Genomic DNA, 26,670 nt, shown 5'->3' on the forward strand with positions numbered 1-26,670 from the left:
AACAGTGATTTCAGATGAGTGTCCAGGTTGTAAATACCTAATTCACTATTATTTTCATTATGCCTCATTGTAAATAATATATTCTAATTAGCCTCAACACTAACTTATCAAAGAGAATACTGAATTTAATTATTTATTTAGAAAGTAAAATTCTATTTTTCCATTTGATCTATTATAACTGCCAGCAATTTCCTACTATTTGGAACATGACATGGTATTTTTTTTAATTTTTTATTTTTTATAAACATATATTTTTATCCCCAGGGGTACAGGTCTGTGAATCACCAGGTTTACACACTTCACAGCACTCACCAAAGCACATACCCTCCCCAATGTCCATAACCCCAACCCTTTCTCCCAAACCCCCTCCCCCCAGCAACCCATAATTTGTTTTGTGAGATTGAGAGTCACTTATGGTTTTTCTCCCTCCCAATCCCATCTTGTTTCATTTATTCTTCTCCTACCCACTTAAGCCCCCATGTTGCATCACCACTTCCTCATATCAGGGAGATCATATGATAGTTGTCTTTCTCTGCTTGACTTATTTCGCTAAGCATGATACACTCTAGTTCCATCCATGTTGTTGCAAATGGCAAGATTTCATTTCTTTTGATGGCTGCATAGTATTCCATTGTGTATATATACCACATCTTCTTGATCCATTCATCTGTTGACGGACATCTAGGTTCTTTCCATAGAATGGCTATAGTGGACATTGCTGCTATAAACATTCGGGTGCATGTGCCCCTTTGGATCACTACATTTGTATCTTTAGGGTAAATACCCAAGAGTGCAATTGCTGGGTCATAGGGCAGTTCTATTTTTAGCATTTTGAGGAACCTCCATGCTGTTTTCCAGAGTGGTTGCACCAGCTTGCATTCCCACCAACAGTGGAGGAGGGTTCCCCTTTCTCCGCATCCTCGCCAGCATCTGTCATTTCCTGACTTGTTGATTTTAGCCATTCGGACTGGTGTGAGGTGATATCTCATTGTGGTTTTGATTTGTATTTCCCTGATGCCGAGTGATATGGAGAACTTTTTCATGTGTCTGTTGGCCATCTGGATGTCTTCTTTGCAGAAATGTCTGTTCATGTCCTCTGCCCATTTCTTGATTGGATTATTTGTTCTTTGGGTGTTGAGTTTGCTAAGTTCTTTATAGATTCTGGACACTAGTCCTTTATCTGATATGTCGTTTGCAAATATCTTCTCCCATTCTGTCAGTTGTCTTTTGATTTTGTTAACTGTTTCCTTTGCTGTGCAAAAGCTTTTGATCTTGATGAAATCCCAATAGTTCATTTTTGCCCTTACTTCCATTGCCTTTGCGTTGTTCCTAGGAAGATGTTACTGCGGCAGAGGTCGAAGAGGTTGCTGCCTGTGTTCTCCGCAAGGATTTTGATGGATTCCTTTCACACATTGAGGTCCTTCATCCATTTTGAGTCTATTTTTGTGTATGGTGTAAGGAAATGGTCCAATTTCATTTTTCTGCATGTGGCTGTCCAATTTTCCCAGCACCATTTATTGAAGAGGCTGTCTTTTTTCCATTGGACATTCTTTCCTGCTTTGTCGAAGATTAGATGACCATAGAGTTGAGGGTCTATTTCTGGGCTCTCTATTCTGTTCCATTGATCTATGTGTCTGTTTTTGTGCCAGTACCATGCTTTCTTGATGATGACAGCTTTGTAATAGAGCTTGAAGTCCGGAATTGTGATGCCACCAACGTTGGCTTTCTTTTTCAATATCCCTTTGGCTATTCGAGGGATTTTCTGGTTCCATATAAATTTTAGCATTATTTGTTCCATTTCTTTGAAAAAGATGGATGGTACTTTGATAGGAATTGCATTAAATGTGTAGATTGCTTTAGGTAGCATAGACATTTTCACAATATTTATTCTTCCAATCCAGGAGCATAGAACATTTTTCCATTTCTTTGTGTCTTCCTCAATTTCTTTCATGAGTACTTTGTAGTTTTCTGAGTATAGATTCTGTGTCTCTTTGGTTAGGTTTATTCCTAGGTATCTTATGGTTTTGGATGCAATTGTAAATGGGATTGACTCCTTAATTTCTCTTTCTTCTGTCTTGCTGTTGGTGTAGAGAAATGCAACTGATTTCTGTGCATTGATTTTATATCCTGACACTTTACTGAATTCCTATATAAGTTCTAGCAGTTTTGGAGTGGAGTCTTTTGGGTTTTCCACATATAGTATCATATCATCTGCGAAGAGTGATAATTTGGCTTCTTCTTTGCCGATTTGGATGCCTTTAATTTCCTTTTGTTGTCTGGTTGCTGAGGCTAGGACCTCTAGTACTATGCTGAATAGCAGTGGTGATAATGGGCATCCCTGCCGTGTTCCTGACCTTAGCAGAAAAGCTTTCAGTTTTTCTCCATTGAGAATGATATTTGCGGTGGGTTTTTCATAGATGGCTTTAATGATATTGAGGTATGTGCCCTCTATCCCTACACTTTGAAGAGTTTTAATCAGGAATGGATGCTGTACTTTGTCAAATGCTTTTTCAGCATCTATTGAGAGTATCATATGGTTCTTGTTCTTTCTTTTATTGATGTATTGTATCACATTGACTGATTTGCGGATGTTGAACCAACCTTGCAGCCCTGGAATAAATCCCACTTGGTCGTGGTGAATAATCTTTTTAATGTACTGTTGAATCCTATTGGCTAGTATTTTGTTGAGTATTTTCGCATCTGTGTAACATACAATGGTAAGAATATTAGATTGGCAGCTGACTTATCCACAGAGACCTGGCAGGCCAGAAAGACCTGGCATGATATTTTCAGAGCACTAAACGAGAAAAACATGCAGCCAAGAATACTATATCCAGCTAGGCTATCATTGAAAATAGAAGGAGAGATTAAAAGCTTCCAGGACAACAAAAACTGAAAGAATTTGCAAACACCAAACCAGCTCTACAGGAAATCTTGAAAGGGGTCCTCTAAGCAAAGAGAGAGCCTACAAGTGGTAGATCAGAAAGGAACAGAGACCATATACAGTAACAGTCACCTTACAGGCAATACAATGGCACTAAATTCATATCTCTCAATAGTTACCCTGAATGTTAATGGGCTAAATGCCCCAATCAAAAGACACAGGGTATCAGAATGGATAAAAAAACAAAACCCACCTGTATGTTGCCTCCAAGAAATTCATTTAAGCCCGATGACACCTCCAGATTTAAAGTGAGGGGGTGGAAAAGAATTTACCATGCTAATGGACATCAGAAGAAAGCAGGAGTGGCAATCCTTATATCAGATCAATTAGATTTTAAGCCAAAGACTATAATAAGATATGAGGAAGGACACTATATCAGACTCAAAGGATCTGTCCAACAAGAAGATTTAACAATTTTAAATATCTATGCCCCCAACGTGGGAACAGCCAACTATATAAACCAATTAATAACAAAATCAAAGAAACACATCAACAATAATACAATAATAGTAGGGGACTTTAACACTCCCCTCACTGAAATGGACAGATCATCCAAGCAAAAGATCAGCAAGGAAATAACGGCCTTAAACGACACACTGGACCAGATGGACATCACAGATATATTCAGAACATTTCATCCCAAAGCAACAGAATACACATTCTTCTCTAGTGCACATGGAACATTCTCCAGAATAGATCACATCCTCGGTCCTAAATCAGGACTCAATCGGTATCAAAAGATTGGGATCATTCCCTGCATATTTTCAGACCACAATGCTCTAAAGCTAGAACTCAACCACAAAAGGAAGTTTGGAAAGAACCCAAATACATGGAGACTAAACAGCATCCTTCTAAAGAATGAATGGGTCAACCGGGAAATTAAAGAAGAATTGAAAAAAATCATGGAAACAAATGATAATGAAAATACAACGGTTCAAAATCTGTGGGACACAACAAAGGCAGTCCTGAGAGGAAAATATATAGCGGTACAAGCCTTTCTCAAGAAACAAGAAAGGTCTCAGGTACACAACCTAACCCTACACCTAAAGGAGCTGGAGAAAGAACAAGAAAGAAACCCTAAGCCCAGCAGGAGAAGAGAAATCATAAAGATCAGAGCAGAAATCAATGAAATAGAAACCAAAAAAACAATAGAGCAAATCAATGAAACTAGTAGCTGGTTCTTTGAAAGAATTATTAAAATTGATATACCCCTGGCCCGACTTATCAAAAAGAAAAGAGAAAGGACCCAAATAAAATCATGAATGAAAGAGGAGAGATCACAACCAACACCAAAGAAATACAAACTATTATAAAAACATACTATGAGCAACTCTACGCCAATAAATTTGACAATCTGGAAGAAATGGATGCATTCCTAGAAACATATAAACTACCACAACTGAACCAGGAAGAAATAGAAAGCCTGAACAGACCCATAACCAGTAAGGAGATTGAAACAGTCATTAAAAATCTCCAAACAAACAAAAGCCCAGGGCCAGACGGCTTACCGGGGGAATTCTACCAAACATTTAAAGAAGAACTAATTCCTATTCTCCTGAAACTGTTCCTGACATGGTATTTTTAATGTTTCCATCAGATATAAGTCTTCAGGCAATAGAAGTCAAGATAATCAGTAGTCTATGATGAAAAGATGAAGGTTATGTGGCTCCAAGGGTTCTCTTATTAAAATATATTAAGAGAGGAAGCCTTTCCAAGATTTAAGCATAATGTGATAATTGGGGAAAAAATTAGTATCAAATAAAAGCTCTCTGAAGAACTCTTAGCATAAAATAAAATCAAATAATAATTTTGAAAATGTGAGTGCATATGTGAGCATCCATATACAAACAAAAATACACACAGTGATATATAAACACACATACACAGAGGTGTATGTATATTGTGTGTATGTATGTATTTTACACTGATCATTGTCCTATTATATTATGATAAATCTTTGGAGATCAAAAGTAGGATAAAATTTTTAAAACTAAAATTCTATGTCAAGCAAGGAAAAGAAAATCATTACAGAAAGAAAAAAAAACATTTCTAAACATTTAGAAAAAAAGAAAAATTAGTCCTGTGTAATGTTCACATATAATATAAAATACAACTAGAACTTTTATAAAATTAAATGTCCTAAAACTTTTCAGCAGAATTTTTCCTTTCATGATTCTATTTCCTTCTTATTTTTCTCCTGTACTACTTAATCTCTCCATTTTTCTCTTTTAGGTGGACAAAAAATGAAAAAAAATAGAAAGGAAATTATTTTCATAAATACCAAATTCAAAATTTTCTTTATCCAGTGCATAATCTTTTTAACTAGGTAATAACTCTACCGTAAGCTTGGCCATCCATCAAGGAGTCACTTACACATAAATCTACCTCCTTATTTCATTCCCCATTTTACCATGTCTTTCTTTGGCTCACTAATGTCATACAAACATTCTATTTCAGTGTTTCATAACAATTATTAAATCAATTAAAACCTTTCTGATAATGTCCCTCCAATGTGATATTATCATTGAGAAGAGACTGAGGGCAACAGAATTACTTGCTCAAATGCCATTAAAAGATGTCTTAGGAAGAGTTAGCATGTCTCCTGCTTATAATGATAGGTAAATCTGATTGAATTGCAAATGTTTACCTATAAGTATTGCTAGAAGAAATGTAATTTTAGATGCTCTATGATTTCATGACAGAAAATAGTCTTTCTTATAAGATTAAGCTCACTCTAGTTCCTGCCATACAGGACAATTCCTTAAGCTATCTTACCTTGGATTTTTATTTCCTTGACCTTTAAAACCAAATTCTGTGATCTTATCTAAACTTGAACCAATGCCTGTGCTCTGACATCTGATACCCACATCATTCCGCCTAAAACTACTGTCCTCCTATTTATATCCAATAAAAATTTTCACCAACCTTGTCATTAAATAGATTAAAAAAGTACGGGATATATATATATATATATATATATATATATATATATATATATATATATTGAATGTTATATAAACTAGAATGGATATTTGAGACCTATGAAGTAAAAAATTGTCTCTCCTAAACAAGGCTCCCTACCATACATCTCTATAGAAACTGATTTAACAATGATCCACAAACTAGAATACTTCAGTGTACAGCTGAATGGTTCTGGCACCCCAGTGGAGCAAAGAACCAAAAAATAGAAGCACTGAAAAGGATTAAAAACAAACAAAAACAAAACAAACAAACAAAAACCCACTACTTTCACTTTACTCATGTCAAGGTAAGACAGCATAGGGCCTACAGATACTGCCCTCACTTATAATTTATCACACTGGGAAAAATGAGAGCAAAGTGAGCCCTAAGCTTCCCCAGCCTTCTGAAGAGGGTATCTAAGGGACCCATATCCATATTTCCATACCCAGAATATTGAAAGAACTGGGAAAACTGAATAATATAGGAATTGGTAAGAGCAGAGGAAAAAAGACGAGAGCTCAGAGAAACTCATGCATAGATTTCAACAAGTGGCAGATCCTACTAACTGGAGTGTGGATTCTAGTAAGAATTCTGCCCACAAACCCAGTGAGAACCCCACCTAGGGATCCCACAACTAGCCAACATGTACCCCCAGCATTCCATGCAACCCTTCCCTCCAGTAGCCAATACCCTAAGCTCTCCTGCAGACAAGGCATGGGAACTCCCACAGAAAGCCACACAACTACCAGCATCCAGCTGTATCTGCTGGATTAGGAAGAGATGCATAACCCTGAACACCTCAGGGCAATGACCTTGGGAAGATAAACAGGAGGATGTCAGCACCTAGCCTGGCTTTGCAGGATCAAGCTAAGGCACACAGTCTTAAGACTTCTCCCACAAGGTAATAATAAAAAAATAAAGCAAGTTCCCACACAGAAAGAGTCTGAGAGATCCCATTATCTCTAGCCTGGTTGACTGGTGAAGATCTTTCTCTCTTAAAGCCAGTCAGTAAAGAGGAAGTGACTGCTTCAAATGTGAAGACAGCATGCAAGGTTCAAGCAACATGAAGAACCAAAGAACCAAAGAAATATGATCTCACCAAAAGAACAAAATGAAGGTCCAGGAGCTGATCCTAAAAAAATGGTGATTTAATAATTGCCTGAAAAATAATTAAAATAATCATCTTTAAAAGCTCATCATGAGAGAACACAAAAAGACAATTCAATGAAGTCAGGAAAACAATACATGAACAAAATGGTAAGTTTAACAAAGAGAGAGCAATCATAAAAAATAACCTGAAAGAAGTCCAGGGGCTAAAGAATACAACGATTGTACTGTAAATCCACTAAAGGGATCAAGAGCAGAGTTGAGAGTGCAAAAGAAAGGATCAATGAACTCAAGGACAAATCCTTTGAAATTACCTAATCAGAGGAACAAAAAGAAAAAAATTATTAAAATGAGTTAAGAAAGCTTAGAGCTCTTTGGAACAGCGTCCAAAAAAGATCAAAATACACATCATGGGAATCCCAGAAGGAAAAGAAAAAGAGAAAGTTTCCAAAATCTTATTTAAAAATATAATGACCAAAAAAATTTCATAAACTGGGGTAGGAAATAAACACCCAGATCCATAAAGCACAAAGAATCCCAAACAGGTTGAACATAAAAAGATCTTCACTGAGATACATTATAATCAAATTGTCAAAAGACAAAGACAAAAAAGAATATTGAAAGCAGCAAGAGAAAATCAACTTATCTAATACAAGGTAGCCCCCATAAAATTATCATCACACTTCTTAGTAGAAATCTTGATGGTCAGGAGAAAGTGAAATGATATATTCAAAAGAATATAAGAAAAAGGTGTAAGAAAAAGGTGGCAACCAAGAATACCATAACTGACAAAGATGTTCTTCAGAAGAAGAGATAGACATTTCCAAAGAAAAGCTGAGGTACATCACCACAAGGCCCACATTATAAGAGATGCTAAAGAGAGCTCAAATTGAAACAAAGGATACGAACTAGCAACATGAAAACAAATGAAAGTGTAAAACTCACTAGTAAAGACAAATATATCAGGGAGCCTGTGTGGCTCAGTTGTTAAACATCTGCCTTTGGCTCAGGTCATGATCCCAGGGTCTTGGGATCAAGTCCCACAATGGACTTCCTGATCAGTGGGAAGCCTGCTTCTCTCTCTCCCACTCCCCCTGCTTGTTTGTATTCCCTCTCTCACTGTCACTCTCTCTCTCTTTCTGTCAAATAAATAAATAAAATCGTTAAAAAAGGACAAATATATCAATTCAGAATACTCTAACATTGTAATGATGGTGGATAAATCACTTACAACTATATTATATTAATTTAAAAATATTAAAAATAACTAAAGCTACAAAACTTTACTAAGGAACACAACATAAAAAAATGTAAATTGTAACAAGAATAAAAAAAAATGTGAGGAGGGAAAAAAAGCACATGATTTTGGGAAAGCCTGGATGGCTCAGTTGGTTAAGCATCTGACTCTTGACTTTAGTCCAAGTCATGATCTCAGAATCGTGGGATTGAGCCTACATCAGGCTCTGCACTCAAGAGGGAGTCTACTTGAGATTATCTCCTTCTGGCCCCCCCCATACTCTCTCTCTCCAATAAATAAATAAATCTTTTTTTTTTTTGTAAGTATATGGTTTTTGTATGCAACCAAAGTTAAGTTGTTATCAGGTTAAAATAAACTGTTATTACTATAAAATGTGTTATTTAAGCCTAATGGCAACCAAAAAATTATGCTGGGGGCCGGGTTGCTCAATCAGTTAGGTATCTGACTTTTGATTTCAGGTCAAGATATGATCTCAGGGTCATAGGATCAAGGGCTGTGTCAGACTCCAGGTTTAGCAGAGTCTGCTTGAGGATTCTCTCCCTCTCTTCCTCTGCTCCTCTCCCTGCTCATGCCCTCCCTCTTGCTTTCTCAAATAAATAAATAAATCTTTTTAAAAAAAATAATAATCCTTTAGTGGATACACAAAAGATGAAGATACAGGAATCAAAGCATACTACTACAAAAAATAAAAACAAATCATCAAATTACAAAGGAAGATAAGAAAGGAAGAAAGAAACAAAGGAACTGCAAAATCGAAAAAAAACATGGCAATAGGAAGTCCTTACCTATCAATAATTACTTTAAATGTAAGTGAATTAAACTCTCCAATCAAAATACACATGGTGGCTAAATAGATATTTAAAAAAAGAAAAACCCTACATGCTGCCTAAAAGAGGCTTATGTTAGCTTTAAGGTCACAGATAGGCTGAAAGTGAAATTCTATAAAAAGATATTACATTAAAATGGTAATCAAAAGAGACTAGATATGGCTACATCGGACAAAATAGTTTTTACATCAAAAACTATAGTTTTTTGCTAGATGTGCTATAGTTTTTAGTATAAAATACTATATTAAAGAAGAATACTACATAATAATAAAGGGGTCAAGTAATCGAGAGGATATAACAACTATAAATAGACATACACTCAACATCAGAGCACTTAAATATATAAAGCAATTATTAATAGATGTGAAAGGAGAAATAGACAACAATAAAATAATGGTATGCAACATCAATATCCCACTTTAAGCAATGGAAAGACCAACCAGACAGAAAATCCACTGAGCCACCCAGGCGCCCAACCAGACAGAAAATCAAAAGAAAACATTGGACTTAAACTAATGGTAGGTCAGGTGAACCTGATAAACATACAAAACATTCCAGCCAATAGCATCAGAACATACATTCTTTTCAAGTGCACATGGAACATTCTCTAGGATAGATCATATAGCAAAAGCAGTTTTAAGAGGAAAGTTAATCGTGATAAACACCTGTATTATTTTTTTTCTCTTTAAAAAGGAGAAGAGGGGGCACCTGGGTGGCTCAGTGGGTTAAAGCCTCTGCCTTCAGCTCAGATCATGATCCCAGGGTCCTGGGATGGAGCACTGCATCGGGCTCTCTGCTCAACAGGGAGCCTGCTTCCTCCTCTCTCTCTGCCTGCCTCTCTGCCTACGTGTGATCCGTCTGTCAAATAAGTAAATAAAATCTTTAAAAAAAAAAAAAAGGAGAAGATCTCAAACAACTTAACTTTATATTTCAAGAAACTGGAAGAATAAACTAAGCCCAAAGTTAGCATAGGGAAGGAAAAATAAATATGAGAAGAGAAATAAATGAAATGAGAGAGAGAGACAGAGAAAGGAAGAGAGAGAGAGAATCAACAAAACAAAGATTGGTTTCATAAAAAGATAAAATTGAGGTGCCTGAGTGGCTCAGTTGTTGGGTGTCTGCTTTCAGCTCAGGTCATGATCATAGGGTTGTGGGATTGAGCCCCACATCAGACTCCCTGCTCAGCGGGAAGCCTGCTTCTCCCTCTCACACTCTCCCCGCTTGTATTCCCTCTCTTGCTGTCTCTCTCCTCTGTAAAATAAATAAATAAAATCTTTTTAAAAAATTGACAAACTTTTAGCTGGATTAACTTTTTAGAAGTCTCAAATAATTATTTTAAAAGCTGGAGACATAACAACTTATACCACAGAAATTACAAAGATCATAAGAGACTATTAGAAACAATTACATGTCAGCAAATTGGATAACCTAGAAGAAATTAGTAAATTACTAGAAACATATAAGCTACCAAGAATAAATCATGAAGAAATAGAAAATCTGAATAGATCCAGACTAATCAATAACTAAAAATCACCCAACAAAGAAAAGCACAAGATCAGATGTTTTTCTAGTGAATTCTACCAAACATTTTTTTACCAAACATTTAAAGAAAAAAATAAAATAATACCAATCCTTCTCAAACCTTTCCAAAAAATTTTAAGAGGAGGTAATATTCCCACACTCATTTCGAAGCCAGCATTACATTGATATCAAAGCCAGAAAAGAATACTGCAAGGAAAGAAGAAGTCAATATCCCTGATGAATAGAGATGCAGAAATCCTCAATGAAATCCTATCAAACTGAATCAAGAGCACATTTAAAAGATCATACACCATTACCAAGTGGGATTTATCCTGGATGCAAGGTTGGTACAACATAGACAAATCAATAAGTATGATATACCACATTACCAAAAGAAAGATTAAAAATCATATGATCCTCTATATAGACATAGAAAAGGCATCTGATACAATTCAACAGTCTTTACGATAAAAAGTCAAAAAATAGCTATAGAAGAATTGTACATCATCACAATAAAGACCATATACGACCAGCCCGCTGTTATCAGATTAAATAATGAAAAGCTGAAAGCTCTAAGACGGGAAACAAGACAATCATGACCACACTTTCCACTCTTATTCAGCATAATATTGGAAGTTTTAGCTACTTAGCTTAGTAATTGGATAAAAAAAAGAGGCATCCAAATTGGAAAAAAGAAATAAAATAGTTTCCGTTCACAGATGACATGATCCCATATACAAAAACCTCTAGGGGTGCCTGGGTTGCTCAGTCAGTTAAACAGCTGATTTGGGCTCAGATCATATTCGCAGGGTCCTGGAATGGAGGCCCACATCTGGCTCCTGCTCATTAAGAAGCTCAGTTCTCCCTCTCCCTCTACCTGCTGCTCCCCCTACTTGAGCTCTGTCAAATAAATAAAATCTTTAAAAAAAAATAAATAACCTCTTAAGATACCACCAAGAACTATAACAACAAAATCAAATTCACTGAAGTTACAGGATAAAAAATCAACATAGAGAAATCAGTTGCATTTCTATGTACTAAAAATGAACATTAAAAAATTACAGAAAACAATCTCACTTGGTAAAGCACCCAAAACAACAAAATACTTAAGAATAATTTAGCAAAGGAGATGATAGATCTGTATTCTGGCATTATAAAGCATTAATAAAGAAACTGAAGAATAATAAATAAGCAAATAAATGAAAGGATATCTTATGTTCACAGACTGAAGATTAATATTGCTAAAATGTCCAGATACAACGCATATGATTTACCAAATCAATATAATCCCAATCAAAATTCCAATGGCATTTTTCACAGAAAGAAAAAAACAATCCCACAATTCTTTTATAGAACCTTTTATAGAATTCTTTTATAGAATCACAGAAGACTCCCAATAGTCAAAAGTCTTGAGCAAGAAGGACAAACCTGGAAGCGTCACACTTCCTAATTTCAAACTGTATAACAAAATGTTAGTAATCAAAACAGTACAGTGCTGCCATAAAAGTAGCCACATAGGTATAGAACAGAAATAGAGAGCCCAGAAATAAACCCAGGCATATACAGTCAACTAATCTCCAAGAAGGATTTCCACACAAATATGGAAAATATAGTCCCTTCAATTAATGGTGCTGGGACAAGTGGATAATTGCAGGATGAAACCGAACCTTTATATTATATAATAAGCAAAAATCAACTTAAGATGAATTAATGACTTAAATGTAAAACTTGAAAGTGTAAAACTCTTAGAAGCAAATATAGGGGGAAAGTTTCTTGATGTGGCTCTTGGTAATGTTTCTTTGGATATAGCAGCAATGAAAGCAAAAACAGACAAGTGGGATTACGTCTAACTAAAGAATTTTGGCACAACAAAAGAAACAATCAACAAAATGAAAAGCAACCTGCAGAATGGGAGAAAATATTTGCAAATTGCATGAATGTGATAATGGGTTGGTATCCAAACTATATAAAGAACTCATGCAACTCAATAGCAAAAACTTTAAAAAACAAACAAAACTCTTCAATTAAAAAATGGACAAAGGAGTGAATAGATATTTCTTAAAAGAAAACATACAAAAGATATTAGGTATATATAAAAGTACTCAACATCATTAATTATAGGGAAATGTAAATCAAAACCACAAAGATATTACTTCTAGAATGGCCATTATTAAAACATAAATACATAAAATTATACATGAATGGCAAGTGTTGGTGAGGATGTGGAGAAAAGGGAATCCTTGTGTATTGTAGGTAGGGATGTAAACTGATACAGCCATTATGGAATACAGTATGGAATTCCCTCAGAAAATGAAAAATAAAACTACCATATGATCCAGCAACCCCTCTCTGTGTATTTACCTACAGGAATTGAAACTAGAACCTCAGATACCTACAATCCCATGTTCATTACAGCATTATTCATTATAGTCAAGAATATGGACTATAAGTCCATCAGTAGAGAATCGATAAAGAAAATGTGCAATATATGTACAATAAAATATTATTCAGCCTTATAAGAGAAAAAATCTTGCCATTTGTAACAACATGGGGTATGGGACAATATGCTAAATGAAATGAGCCAGCTACAGAAAAACATTTTATTCTCTCATATTTAGACTCTAAAATAGTAAAACTGATAAAAGTAAAGAGTAAAATAATGGTTTTCAGAGACTGGTGGGAGAGGAAAAAGGGGAGTTGATGGTCAAAAGGTACAAATAATCAGTTTTGTAAGATAAACTCTGCATTAACAAAATTATATTGTATACTTAAATCTTGCTAAAAGGATATCTTACATTAAGTGTTCTCAGAACAAAATAATAATAAGGATGATGATGACGATGATTATGTTGTTGAAAAAGAAGAAGGTTGATGGAAACTGGGTGGTGATGAATATGTTTATGGTTTGATAGTAGTGACTGTTTCCCAAGTGTACACTTATCACCAAAATAATCTGATTGTATATATTAAATATGTTCAAATTTTTACATGTCAATCATACCTCAATAAAGTGATTTATTTTAAAAAGCTCATCTTTTAATTAAAAAAAAGAATTATCTGCCCTGAAAACTATAGCAGTGTGTTGAAATACACTTTCAGTATGTTTCTGTGGCATTAGTTCTATGAAAGACAAAGAAGAGCTCACTCTATTGAACACAGAAAATATTTTCCCTTTCTTCTAGGTTTTACTCAATATATACTTACCTTTCAAACACACTGCTGAAAAAAAATACATATATACACACATATATATATTTATATATGTGCATATGTGTACATATATACACATGCATGTATATAATATATGTATATAATATATATACATATATGTGTATATAATATATTCTATATGTTTATATATTTTACATATGTGTATATGTGTGTATATGTATTTATTATATATTATATTTTATAACATATATTTTATATATATATATATATATTTTTTTTAAGCAATCTAACCTCATTGTCTTCTAGTGGATTGCTTCTATTTAGGAGGTGGTATAGCTTGAAGATTATGAGACCACGTATAACTCATGGGAACAGTTAGCCTGGGTTTGAATCCTGGCTCATTAGCTATGAGTAAATTTATTGATGTTTTTATCAGCCTTCCTATTCTCATCTCTTTCAGCTTATCTTGTAAGTTCTTTGGTTAGGGAATTTGATACCTCATTTTTCTTCATACTACTCAGACTGAAGAATCTAATTAGTACAAGATCACAAGTAGCAGAAGCAAAATTCTATCCAGTCTATGTAATCCTGCATCCATTCTTTCATTCAATCATTATCAACCTCCTTGTGAGATATTATCATTAATTTATAAATGTTAAAACTGAAGATAAGCAAGATTATATAGTTTAATAATAATCTTGAAGGAGAAAATTTAGGCTACTATTCTAACTTCATAAAACTTCCAATCCACATACTTTCCTACTACTCTGGGGAAGCTGAGATTCGACCACATGGTATACAACCCCTCTCACTTATCTCTCAAAACACTTTTTAAGCCATTTTCTTCTTCTCATCTGTCTTTAGGTTAATCTTTCTCCCTCTTTCTCTCTCCCTCTCTTCTCCTCTCTTGTTCTCCCCCTTTCTCCTCTTCATCTCCTTTTCCAGACCTTCTTTCTGTGCTCTTATTTCAAGCTTCAAATTATCTTTGAATAACTTCAAAGATAAATAAGGTAACTTCAAGTTATCTTCAACTATTCCTTCCTTACATTTTCTGTCCTCCTTCTCAGCCTACTATGATGTTAGGTATTATGCTAGGGATTGGTAATGAAATAAAGAGCATCCCCGTCCTCCTCAAAAAGCTCATGGCCTAGAGGAACTGATAAATATTAACTAAATAATTACATAAGCATATAACTATAATGAGGATGTGTGATAGAAATAAAAATAATTGTAAGTTAAGAATAGGTTGATCAGGAGGCTGGGGCAAAGATGGCAGAGGAGTAGCAGGCTGAAATGACATCAGGTCCCAGGAGTTCAGCTAGATAGTTATCAAACCATTCCAAACACCTACAAAGTCAATAGGAGATAGAAGAGAAGAAGAGCAGCAATTCTAGGAACACAAAATCGGCCACTTTCTGAAAGGTAGTTCACTTCTAAAAGAAGTGAATCTGAAACGAAAGGAAGATTGATCGCAGGGAGATGGGCTGGCTCCCGGCAAGTGGTGGAGCAGCAGAGCACAAAGTCAGAACTTTTAGAAGTCTGCTCCACTGGGGGACATCATTCCAGAGGCTAAGTGGGTGAGGAGCCCTCATAGGGACACTGTGGTCTCAGGTCCCACAGGGTCACAGAAAGACCAGAGCTGTCTGAGTGTGGCAGAGCTCCCAGGTATTAGAGCAGGGAAGCCAGCTACAGAGACAGAGCCAAAGAGTGTGCTTTCAGATCACCATTACCTTAAACCATGATCCAAGGCACAGCCAGGGCATTGCACTTTGAGCAGAGACCCCACAAGTGGCAGATCAAGAGAGACTCCCCTCCTTCCTCCTCCAGAAGGAGTGGCACAGGAATGTGTGACAGGAAAGTGATGGGTTTAGAGACTCCAAAGGGGCCATACGCCAGAGATAGAAATGCTCGGTCTCAGGCCGGATGAGCACAGAGCATGGCTGGAGACCAGGGAGACAGGAGGGGCTGACTGCTTTTCTCTGATGGCGCACTGAGGGGTAGGGCCCCAAGCTCTCGGCTCCTCTAGGCCAGAGATTGGGAGGCCACCATTTTCATTCCCACCCTCCAGAGCTCTACAGAAAGCGTTCAGGGAACAAAAGCTCCAAGAGTGAACCAGAGCAAATTACTTGGCCTAGCCCCTGGCAAGGGCAATGCAATTCCACCTCAGACAAAGACATATGTTACTCACTGAAACAGTGCCCTCCCCCAGAAGATGAGCAAGAACATCCAGCCAAGACCAAGCCTATCAATAAAAGAGAACAGTGAAACTCCAGAGCTAGGGGAAAGTGATGCATAAAATTCATGGCTTTTTTCCCCATGATCCTCTGGTCATGCAAAGGTAAATTATTAATTTTATTTTTTTCTTACTCAATTTTTTTAACTTTTCCTCTTTCAACATTTTTAAGTAGTTAAACTTTTTTTTAAAGATTTTATTTATTTATTTGATAGACAGAGATCACAAGCAGGCAGAGAGGCAGGCAGAGAGAGAGAGAGAGAGAGAGAGGAGGAAGCAGGCTCCCTGCAGAGCAGAGAGCCCGATGTGGGGCTTGATCCCAGGACCCTGGAATCATGACCTGAGCCGAAGGCAGAGGCTTAACCCACTGAGCCACCCAGGCGCCTCTAAGTAGTTAATCGTAAGAACACCTTTCTAAAAAAAAAATCCTTTTAAACCTTCATTGTTATAGTCATATTTTATCCCTTCATTGTATTTAACCTTATCTTTTGTATACATCTAGGTTTTCTTTTCTTTTAAATTTTGGAATATAATTTCTTCTAATAGATCAAAATATATCCAAAATCTAGCACATGGTTTTGTTCTAGTCTCCAGCCTGAGCACATTCTCTCCTTTTTTTATTCTTTTCTATTTCCAACCAAGTAATCTTAAAATTCCTTTTTTAGAATTTGTTTTAAATTTTCATCTTTATAGTCAAATTCCATTCATTCATCATGTTTACCCTTAAACTTGTATAAGTTTTTCTTTCTTTAAAATTCTGGGAGGTAGTTTCTTCTAAGAGACCAGATACACCCAAAATCAAGTGAGTGGCTCCGTTCTATTCACCAGTCTAATATACATATTTATATATTTTTTAAATTTATTTTTACCCCTTTTTCCTTCCTCCAAATTTGGGTCTCTTCTGATTTGATTACTATTCATTTTTATGGGGTCTTTCCACTCTTTAAGTATTTTACTCTCTCATTCACATATTCTTATCTGGATAAAATGACAAGTTGGAAAAATTCACCACAAAAAAAAAAAAAAAAAGAAAAGAAAGAAAAAAGAACAAGAGGCAGTAACAATGGCTAGGGACATAATCAATACAGACATTGGTAATATGTCAGAACTACAGTTCAGAATGATAATTCTCAAAGTGTTAGCTGGGCTCACAAAAGGCATGGATGATATTAGAGAAATGCTGTCTGGAGAAATAAAACCCCTTTCTAAAGAAATAACTAAAATCTAACCAAGCTGAAATCAAAAAAGCTATTAATGAGGTGCAATCAAAAATGGAACCTCTTGGGGCGCCTGGGTGGCTCAGTGGGTTAAAGCCTCTGCTTTTGGCTCAGGTCATGATCCCAGGGTCCTGGGATCGAGACCCCGCATGAGGATCTGCTTGGAGCCTGCTTCCTCCTCTCTCTCTCTGCCTGTCTCTCTGCCTACTTGTGATCTCTCTCAAATAAATAAAATCTTAAAAAAAAAAATGGAACCTCTTACTGCTAGGATAAATGAGACAGAAGAGAGAATTCGTGATAGAGAAGACCAAATGATGGAGAATAAAGGAGCTGAGCAAAAGAGAGACAAACAACTACTGGGTCACCAGGGGAAATTTGAGAGATAAGTGATACCATGAGATGAAACAATATTAGAATAACTGGTATCCCAGAAGAAGAAAGAGAGAGGGGGGGCAGAAGGTATATTGGAGTAAATTATAATAGAAAATTTTCCTAATATGGCAAAGAAAACGAGCATCAAAATCCAGGAGGCACAGAGAACCCCCACAAAATCAATAAAAACAGGTCCACACCCTATCATCTAATAGTAAAATTTACAAGTCTTGGTGACAAAGAGAAAATCCTGAAAGGACCTTGGGACAAAAAGACTGTAACATACGCTGGTAAAAATATAAGATTGGCAGCCTACCTATCCACAAAGACCTGGCATGCCAGAAAGGACTGACATGATATATTCAGAGCACTAAATGAGAAAAATATGCAGCAAAGAATACTATATCCACTAGGAAGTCATTGAAAATAGAATGAGAGATAAAAAGCTTCCAGGACAAACAAAAACTAAAAGAATTTGCAAACACCAAGTCATCCGTACAGGAAATACTGCAAGGGATCCTCTAAGCAAAGGGAGAACCTAAAAGTATTAAACCAGAAAGGAACAGAGACAATATACAGTAACAGTCAACTTACAGGCAATACAATGGCACTAAATTCATATCTTTCAATAGTTACCCTGAATGTAAATAAGCTAAATGCCCCAATCAAAAGACACAGGGTATCAGAATGAATAAAAAAACAAGACCCATCAATATGCTGTCTATAAGAAACCCATTTTAGTCCCAAAGACAGCTACAGATTTAAAGTGAGGGGGTGAAAAAAATTTTAGCACACTAATGGACATCAAAAGAAAGCTGGGGTGGCAATCCTTATATCAGATAAATTAGATTTTAAGCCAAAGACTATAATAAGAGATGAGGGAGGATATTATATCATACTTAAAGTTTCTGCCCAACAAGAACATCTAACAATTTTAAATACCTATGCCCCTAACATGGGGGCAGTCAACTGTATAAACCAATTAATAACAAAATCAGAGAAACACGTCAACAGTAATACAATAATAGTCAGGGATATTAACACTCCCCTCACTGAAATGGACAGATCATAAAAGCAAAAGATCAATAAGGAAATAAAGGCCTTAAATGACACACTAGATCAGATGGCCATTACTGATATATTCAGAGCACTCCATCCCAAAACAACAGAATACACATTCTTCTCTAGTGCACATGGAACATTCTCCAGAATAGATCACATCCTGGGTCACAAAGCAGGTCTCAACCGGTAGCAAAAGACTGGGATCATTCCCTGCATATTTTCAGATCACAATGCTCTGAAGCTAGAAATCAATCACAAGAGGAAAGTTGGAACGAACTCAAATACATGGAGGCTAAAGTGCATGCTACTAAAGAATGAATGGGTCAACCAGGAAATTGAAGAAGAATTGAAGAAATTCATGGAAACAAATTAAAATGAAAACACAACTGTTCAAAATCTGTGGGACACAGCTAAGGCAGTGCTGAGAGGAAACTGTATAGTGATACAAGCCTTTCTCAAGAAACAAGAAAGGTCTCAAGTATACAACCTAACCCTACACCTGAAGGAACTGGAGAAAGAACAGCAAAGAAAGCCTAAACCCAGCAGGAGAAGAGAAATGATAAAGATCAGAGCAGAAATCAATGAAACAGAAACCAAAAGAACAGTAGAATAAATCAATGCAACTAGGAGCTGTTTCTTTGAAAGAATTCATAAGATTTATAAACCCCTGGCCAGAATTATCAAAAAAGAAAACAGAAAGGAGCCAAATAAATAAAATCATGAATGATAGAGGAGAGATCAAACCAACACCAGAGAAATACAAACAGTTGTAAGAACATATTATGAGCACCTATATGCTAGCAAATTTGACAATCTGGAAGATATAAATGCATTCCTAGAGACATATAAACTACCAAAACTAAACCAGGAAGAAATAGAAAACCTTAACAGAACCATAATCAGTAAGGAGATTAAAGAAGTCATGAAAATCTCCCAACAAACCAAAGCCCAGGGCCAGACGGCTTCCCAGGGGAATTCTACCAAACATTTATAGAAGAACTAATATCTGTTCTCCGGAAACTGTTCCAAAAAATAGAAATGGAAGGAAAACTTCCAAACTCATTCTTTGAGGCCAGCATTACCTTGATCCCAAAACCAGACAAAGACCCCATCAAAAAAGAGAATTACAGACCAATATCCTTGATGAACAAGGATGCAAAAATTCTTAGCAAAATATACCAATAAAATCCAACAGTACATTAAAAGGATTATTCACCACAACCAAGTGGCATTTATTCCTGGGCTGCAGGTTTGTTCAAAATCCACAAATCAATCAATGGGATACAATACATTAAAAGAAAGAATAAGAACCATATGATAATCTCAATAGATGCTAAAAAAGCATTTAACAAAGTACAGCATCCTTTCTTGATCAACACTCTTCAAAGGGTAGGGAGAGAGAGTACATTCTTCAATATAATCAAAGCCATCTATGGAAAAACCCACAGCAAATATCATTCTCAATGGGGGAAAAACTGAGAGCTTTTCCCCTAAGATTGGGAACACGGCAGGGATGTCCACTCTCACCACTGCTCTTCAACATAGTACTGATGTCCTAGCCTCAGCAATCAGACAACAACAACAAAAAAATAAAAGGCAAAAAAAAGGCATCCAAATAGCAAAGAAGAAGTCAAACTCTCACTCTTTGCAAATAATATGATACTTTATGTGGAAACCCTAAAAGACCCCACTCCAAAACTGCTAGAACTCACACAGGAATTCAGTAAAGTGTTAGGATATAAAATCAATACACAGAAATCAGTTGCATTTTTATATACCAAGAGCAAGACAGAAGAAAGAGAAATGAAGGAGTCAATCTCATTTACAATTGCCCCCCAAACCATAAGATACCTAGGAATAAACCTAACCAATTAGGCAAAGAATTGATACTCAGAAAACTATAAAGTACTCATGAAAAAAATTGAGGAAGACACAAAGAAATGGAAAAATGCTTCATGCTCTTAGATCAGAAGAACAAATATTGTGAAAATGTCTATCCTACCTAGAGCAATCTACACATTTAACCCAATCTGTATCAAAATACCATCACTTTTTTTCAAATATGGAACAAATAATCCTAAAATTTACACGGAACCAGAAAAGACCCTGAATAGCCAGAGGAACGTTGAAAAAGAAGGCAAAGTTGGTGGCATTACAATTCTGGACTTCAAGCTCTATTACAAAGCTGTCATCATCAAGACAGTATGGTACTGGCACAAAAATAGACACATGGATCAATGGAACAGAAGAGAGAGCCCAGAAATAGTCCCTCACCTCTAAGGTCAACTAATCCTCGACAAAGCAGGAAAGAATGTCCAATGGAAAAAATACAATCTCTTCAAGAAATGGCGTTAGGAAAATTGGACAGCCACATGCACAAAAATCAAACTGGACCATTTCCTTACACCACACACATAAAAATAGACTCCAAATGGATGAAAGACCTCAATGTGAGACAGAAATCCATTAAAATCCTGAGAACACAGGCAGCAACCTCTTCGACCTCAGCCACAACAACTTTTTCCTAGAATAATCACAAAGGCAAGGGAAACAATGGCAAAAATGAACTATTAGGACTTCATCAAGATCAAAAGTTTTTGCACAGGAAAAGAAACAGTCAACAAAACCAAAAGACAACTGAGAGAATGGGAGAAGAGATCCATATCAACACCCAAAAAACAAATAATCCAATCAAAAAATGGGCAGAAGTCATGAACAGACACTTCTGCAAAGAAGACATCTAAATGGCCAGCAGACACAAGAAAAAGTGCTCTAAATTTCCAATGTTTAGATGAATGGATAAAGAAGATGTGATATATATATATATATATATATATATATATATACACACTATGCAGCCATAAAAAGAAATGAAATCTTGCCATTTGCAATGACGTGGGTGGAACTAGAGGGCATTATGCTGAGCAAAATAAGTCAGCCAGGGAAAGCCAATTATCATGTGATCTCCCTGATATGAGGAATTTGAGAGGTAGAGTGAGAGGGAGGTAGTTTGGGAGGTAGGGAAGGAAAAAAAAAAAGAAACAAGATGGGACTGGGAGGGAGACAAATCATAAGAGATTCTTAATCTCACAAAACAAACTGAGGGTTGCTTGTGGAGGATATGGAGAGGGTGGTTGTGTTATGGACATTGGGGAGGGTATGTGATATGGTGAGAGCTGTGAAGTGTGTAAGCCTGAAAATTCACAGACCTGTACCCCTGAGGCAAATAATGTATTATATGTTAATAATAATAATTAATAAAAAACAAAGAATAGGTAGATCAGGCATAATACTGAGCAACTGGGTGCAGATCAAGACAGCTAAATGCAGTGCAGCCAAGCAAGCTCCAGGAAATTTACAGGATTCTCAGGGAGGGCTTTGGATTTCCATAGATCATGAAATTGAAATTTTAGTGGTAACCATATCCAGATCTTATCTGACCAGGGCTTGAGTAAGCATCAGGGTTATAATTACATGGAACTTAGAGCAAGAGGCAGAGGACAGAAATCTAAAAATAAGCCAAAGAGAAGAGATGGATTTTACCCAGAAAATAATGAGTTAAAGCACTCAGTCTGAAATTGAATAGGACTCAGAAAACAGACTGAAAGGCAAAGAGGAGGTCCATGCAGTCAGAAAGAGAATATATATTGTGTTTATCTAAGGAATAGGAGTGTAGAAAAATCAAAACCTGCAAAAGAATGATCAGAATTAAATTGCAAAATCTTTGGCACACTCATATGTATTTTAAAAATTTATTAAAAGAGGTATATGACCCATAGACTGAGAGTGTGATAACCAGCCCAAATAATAATACAGGGAATGACTTAAAATGCATAACTCTTTCAATGGAGTAGCTGTAGTCTAAATCAACATTGCTGATCATTATTTTTTCTTTGAAGCCTAAAGCCTATCTTTCAGGAAAGAACAAATAATGTACAGTTATTTTAGTCGATATGAGTTATGGTGAAAAGAAACTCTGTGGTCTTGAGAAACACAAAAATAAATGCTAATTTTTGAGAAGACTGAGATCATGGCTCTATATGTATTTAGAAGAGAACAATGTAAGGTGAATCCATATAAAATAAGTTGGAAAGATTGCCAGAATATATTGTAGAATAAAAACCAAAAGTTGCAGCATGATATGTAGAGTGACATCATATATATTAAAAAAAACACACAACAATACATTAGATCTCCTTTGAGAACAGGTAAATATATTAAAGTTTAGGAAAAGGTCTAAATAAAACACCAATGCCACAGTACTTGCTATCTCTGAAAACATGCGAAAATTCTCACCAAAATACTAGTGAATAGGATCCAACAGTACATTAAATGGATTATTCACCACTACCAAGTGGCATTTATTCCTGGGCTGCAACGTTGGTTCAACATCCACAAATCAATCAATCAATATAATACATTAATAAAAGAAAGGACAAGAACCATACGATACTCTCAATAGATGCTGAAAAGCATTTGACAAAGTACAGCATCCTTTCTTGATCAACACTCTTCAAAGGGTAGGGATAGAGGATACATACCTCAATATCATCAAAGCCATCTATGAAAAACCCACAGCAAATATCATTCTCAATGAGGAAAAACTGAGAGCTTTCCCCTAAGGTTAGGAACATGGCAGGGATGTCCACTATCACCACTGCTCTTCAGCATAGTACTAGACATTCCTAGCCTCAGCAGACAACGAAAAGAAATAAAAGGCAAAGAAGAAGCCAAACTCTCACTCTTTTCAGATAATTTGATAGTTTATATGGAAAACCCCAAATACTCCACTCCAAAAGTGCTAGAACTCATACAGGAATTCAGTAAAGTGTCAGGATATAAAATCAATGCACAGAAACCAGTTGCATTTCTATACACCAATAGCAAGACAGTATTCCAGAATGGGGTGATGGCCAATGTTCTACTTTTTTGATAATAGCCTAATTGTGTATTACTTATAAAACTCTGTGCTAATCAAAAATTCAAATTCTTAATTTTTGTTGAAAAATGACATTAATCAAACATTTATTACTGTTAGATTCTAAGTATCAATCAAATAATTACATTGGAATCATAATAAAAGAAATAATCCTTCTTTCCTTTTTTTTTTTAAGATTTTATTTATTTATTTGACAGACAGAGATCACAAGTAGGCAGAGAAGCAGGCAGAGAGGCAGTGGTGGCCAGGTTAAGCAGGCTCCCTGCTGAGTAGAGAGCCTGATGTGAGAAGGGGCTCCATCCCAGGGAACTCATGACCTGAGCCGAAGGCAGAGGCTTTAACCCACTGAGCCACCCAGGTGCCCCTCTTTTTTCATTTTTATTTAAATTCCAGGTGTATTAATATTAGTTTCAGGTGTACAATTCAATGATTCATCACTTACACACAACACCCAGGGCTCATCACTAGAACACTCCTTAATCCCCATCACCTACTTAACCCATCCTCCACCCACACCCTGCCCCTGGTAACTGTCAGTTTGTTCTCTACAGGGGCTCTCTTTTTTAGTAGAGTTTGGAGTAAAACAAACAAACAAACAAACAAACAAATGAGTGTTAACCTTGGCCCTCCACTCACATTAAGAAAGTGGTTTAAACTGTCTAAGCTTTTATTCTATCCCTTTTAGAATGGGGAAATAAAATCTACACCCACCATACCAGATTGGATTTAATATAGCTTTATGACATATTTTAATAATTGGTGGGACAGATCTCACATCACGGTTTCCTTGCTAATACTACTTTTACCTTTATACATCCTACAGTCTATTCTTGAACAAAAGGAAGCACACTTCCTAAAACAGAATACTCTACAGTATACACACATGTATCAGATAGTTATTCTTCCCACAAATATTTATTAATCATCTAGTGTACTTCAGATTCTGAGGTAGGCTTTGGTCATGTCTTACCAGAAATATATGACATTGTAAAAAATCTTAAACAAGTTAAAGCATAAAATCAATAAGGTTGGAAGAAGTTTTCTGTATTTTAATAAACATGATGTTATAAACCCTATTCATCATTCACACACTCTATATTCTATGATGAGATTGATCCAATTTACATTTGAAACACTAAAAACCTCACACCTATTCTCCAAAGTGAAATTGCCTATCAAAAGAGAGGTAGCTATGATTATAATCAAGTACCAACATTCTGCACAAAAACCACATGCAAGTGTTTCAAGTTGGGAGCAGAAGAAATAATAACCGCATAGCAGAAATAATGTTCCTCAAGCAACTAAATTATCAATCTTCAGAGTGTATGATAAAAATGGAACAAAATTTCTCCTTACGATTGCCAACAGAAAATGCTAGTGAGAGAACTCACAGGCTCTCCTTTGTCTGGACTATCCATTATTTTAGTGTATTTCCACTTAAGTAAACTGAAAAATGAAAGCTTTAGATTTAAAAAATATAAAAGAAGGCAAATTGTGAGAAATAAACTGTAAGTTAGCAAAATGATCAACAAATATTACTTATACTATTTTGGTAAATTAGTGTAAATTACACACACAAAGTTAACTACATATTCAGCTATATTAAATAAAAATGTATATAATTAACATTGTTATGTATTAATATAACAGAAAATATTTTAGAAAGACATTCAATATATTTATAAATTAAATTAGGTATATACAGACTCCCTTAAAATTTTTCCTCTAAATGATAAGTGCAGACCATTTAAATAATCCAGTGAATACTATGATCGTGGTTTTACCTGATTACCAATAAAAATGTCATCTAACCCATTTCACCTGAGGTAGTAACCTCTTCTCCTAGACATATCTATATCAGAGTTCAGTGATTCAGTCTATCCACAGCACCATAACATGAATTGTTTGCTTCAGTTTTTATCTGGTTATATCAAAAATAAAACAAACTTTCAAGAATTCTTCTATTTTCATGACCTCTTTTCAAAAGAACTGTAAAATTCCAAGAAGAGGTTGATTTTGTTGTAATATTGAATATAATACTGTATGAATCTTGGTCTACTCTTACCAGAATGTTGCTGAATGAGGCAATATATTTTAATGAAGGAGCAAGTTATGTCTTTGTTATTGATTATCTACTTGGAAATGTGTTTTCATGTTTGTCATTAATTATGGCCTGTTTTTGAATCATGTGTAAAAAAATTCTACAAGTATATCAGCAATGATTATTCATTTATTCTATTCACAATGAACTTAGGGAAAATACAGATAGCTTTTATATGTAACAATATTGCCACTAAAAAATATACCATATGCTCCAATATTTTTAAGTAGCATTAATTCTTAATTTTCTCAGTAGTTTCATATGTGTTCTACCTTCTACGTTCATGTGTTTTGCCAGTTGTAACCTAACTGAATACAAACCTGCAAAATTCAAGGAAACATCTGGATACTTCCTGCCATTTCCAAGGTTTATGCCAGTTGTTATGCCTGTGGAGTTCTCCCAGAAAGCAACTCACTGACAAAGAAGAGAAAAGGTACACAGGGGACAACTGGAAAAAATGAGTAATCCCATTGTGCTCTATTTCTATTTGATTCTACCTTCTACTTCTGTCTGTAATTATGTCTTTTGGGAGAAAAAGCATGTTAAGTAAAAGCCCTGGATTCATGGGTGGATTGTGCATAGTAGAACATAGAAAAAAGACTAGGCAGCCATACCTAATAACAGTAAAACTCTCAAAGTCACGTCTGCCCCAGAATCTCTTGAAAAATTGTGAGTGGGAATATGACTGTTAGGTGATGACAATTTCTCAACAATAGCATCTTTCAGATGCTCTTGTTATGGTCCCTAATTCCTTCTTCAAGTTCTCTAGAATATAGTTATTTAGAGACTTGGGGGGTAATATTCTGAATATTATTATAAACAACTAGATATGCTCTTGGTATGAAAAGAGTTAAGAATCTGGTATTTTTCTGGAGTTGAATAAACAGTTAAATGTAAATTAACTCAAACATTTCTAAGTCATTTTCCAGTTAATCAGGCTACAGAAAAAAAAATTGG

General features: G+C 35.6%; 1 protein-coding gene across 3 annotated transcripts in view; it reads right to left on the reverse strand.

Annotated features, from left to right (window-relative positions):
• The window catches only part of CTNNA3 (catenin alpha 3), a 1,840,263-nt gene that overhangs the window by 1,307,903 nt on the left and 505,690 nt on the right, over positions 1–26,670 (reverse strand). The window lies entirely within an intron of this gene.

This window comes from Mustela nivalis, assembly GCF_964662115.1.
Source record: "Mustela nivalis genome assembly, chromosome: 2".
NCBI classification, from domain to species: Eukaryota; Metazoa; Chordata; class Mammalia; order Carnivora; family Mustelidae; genus Mustela; species Mustela nivalis.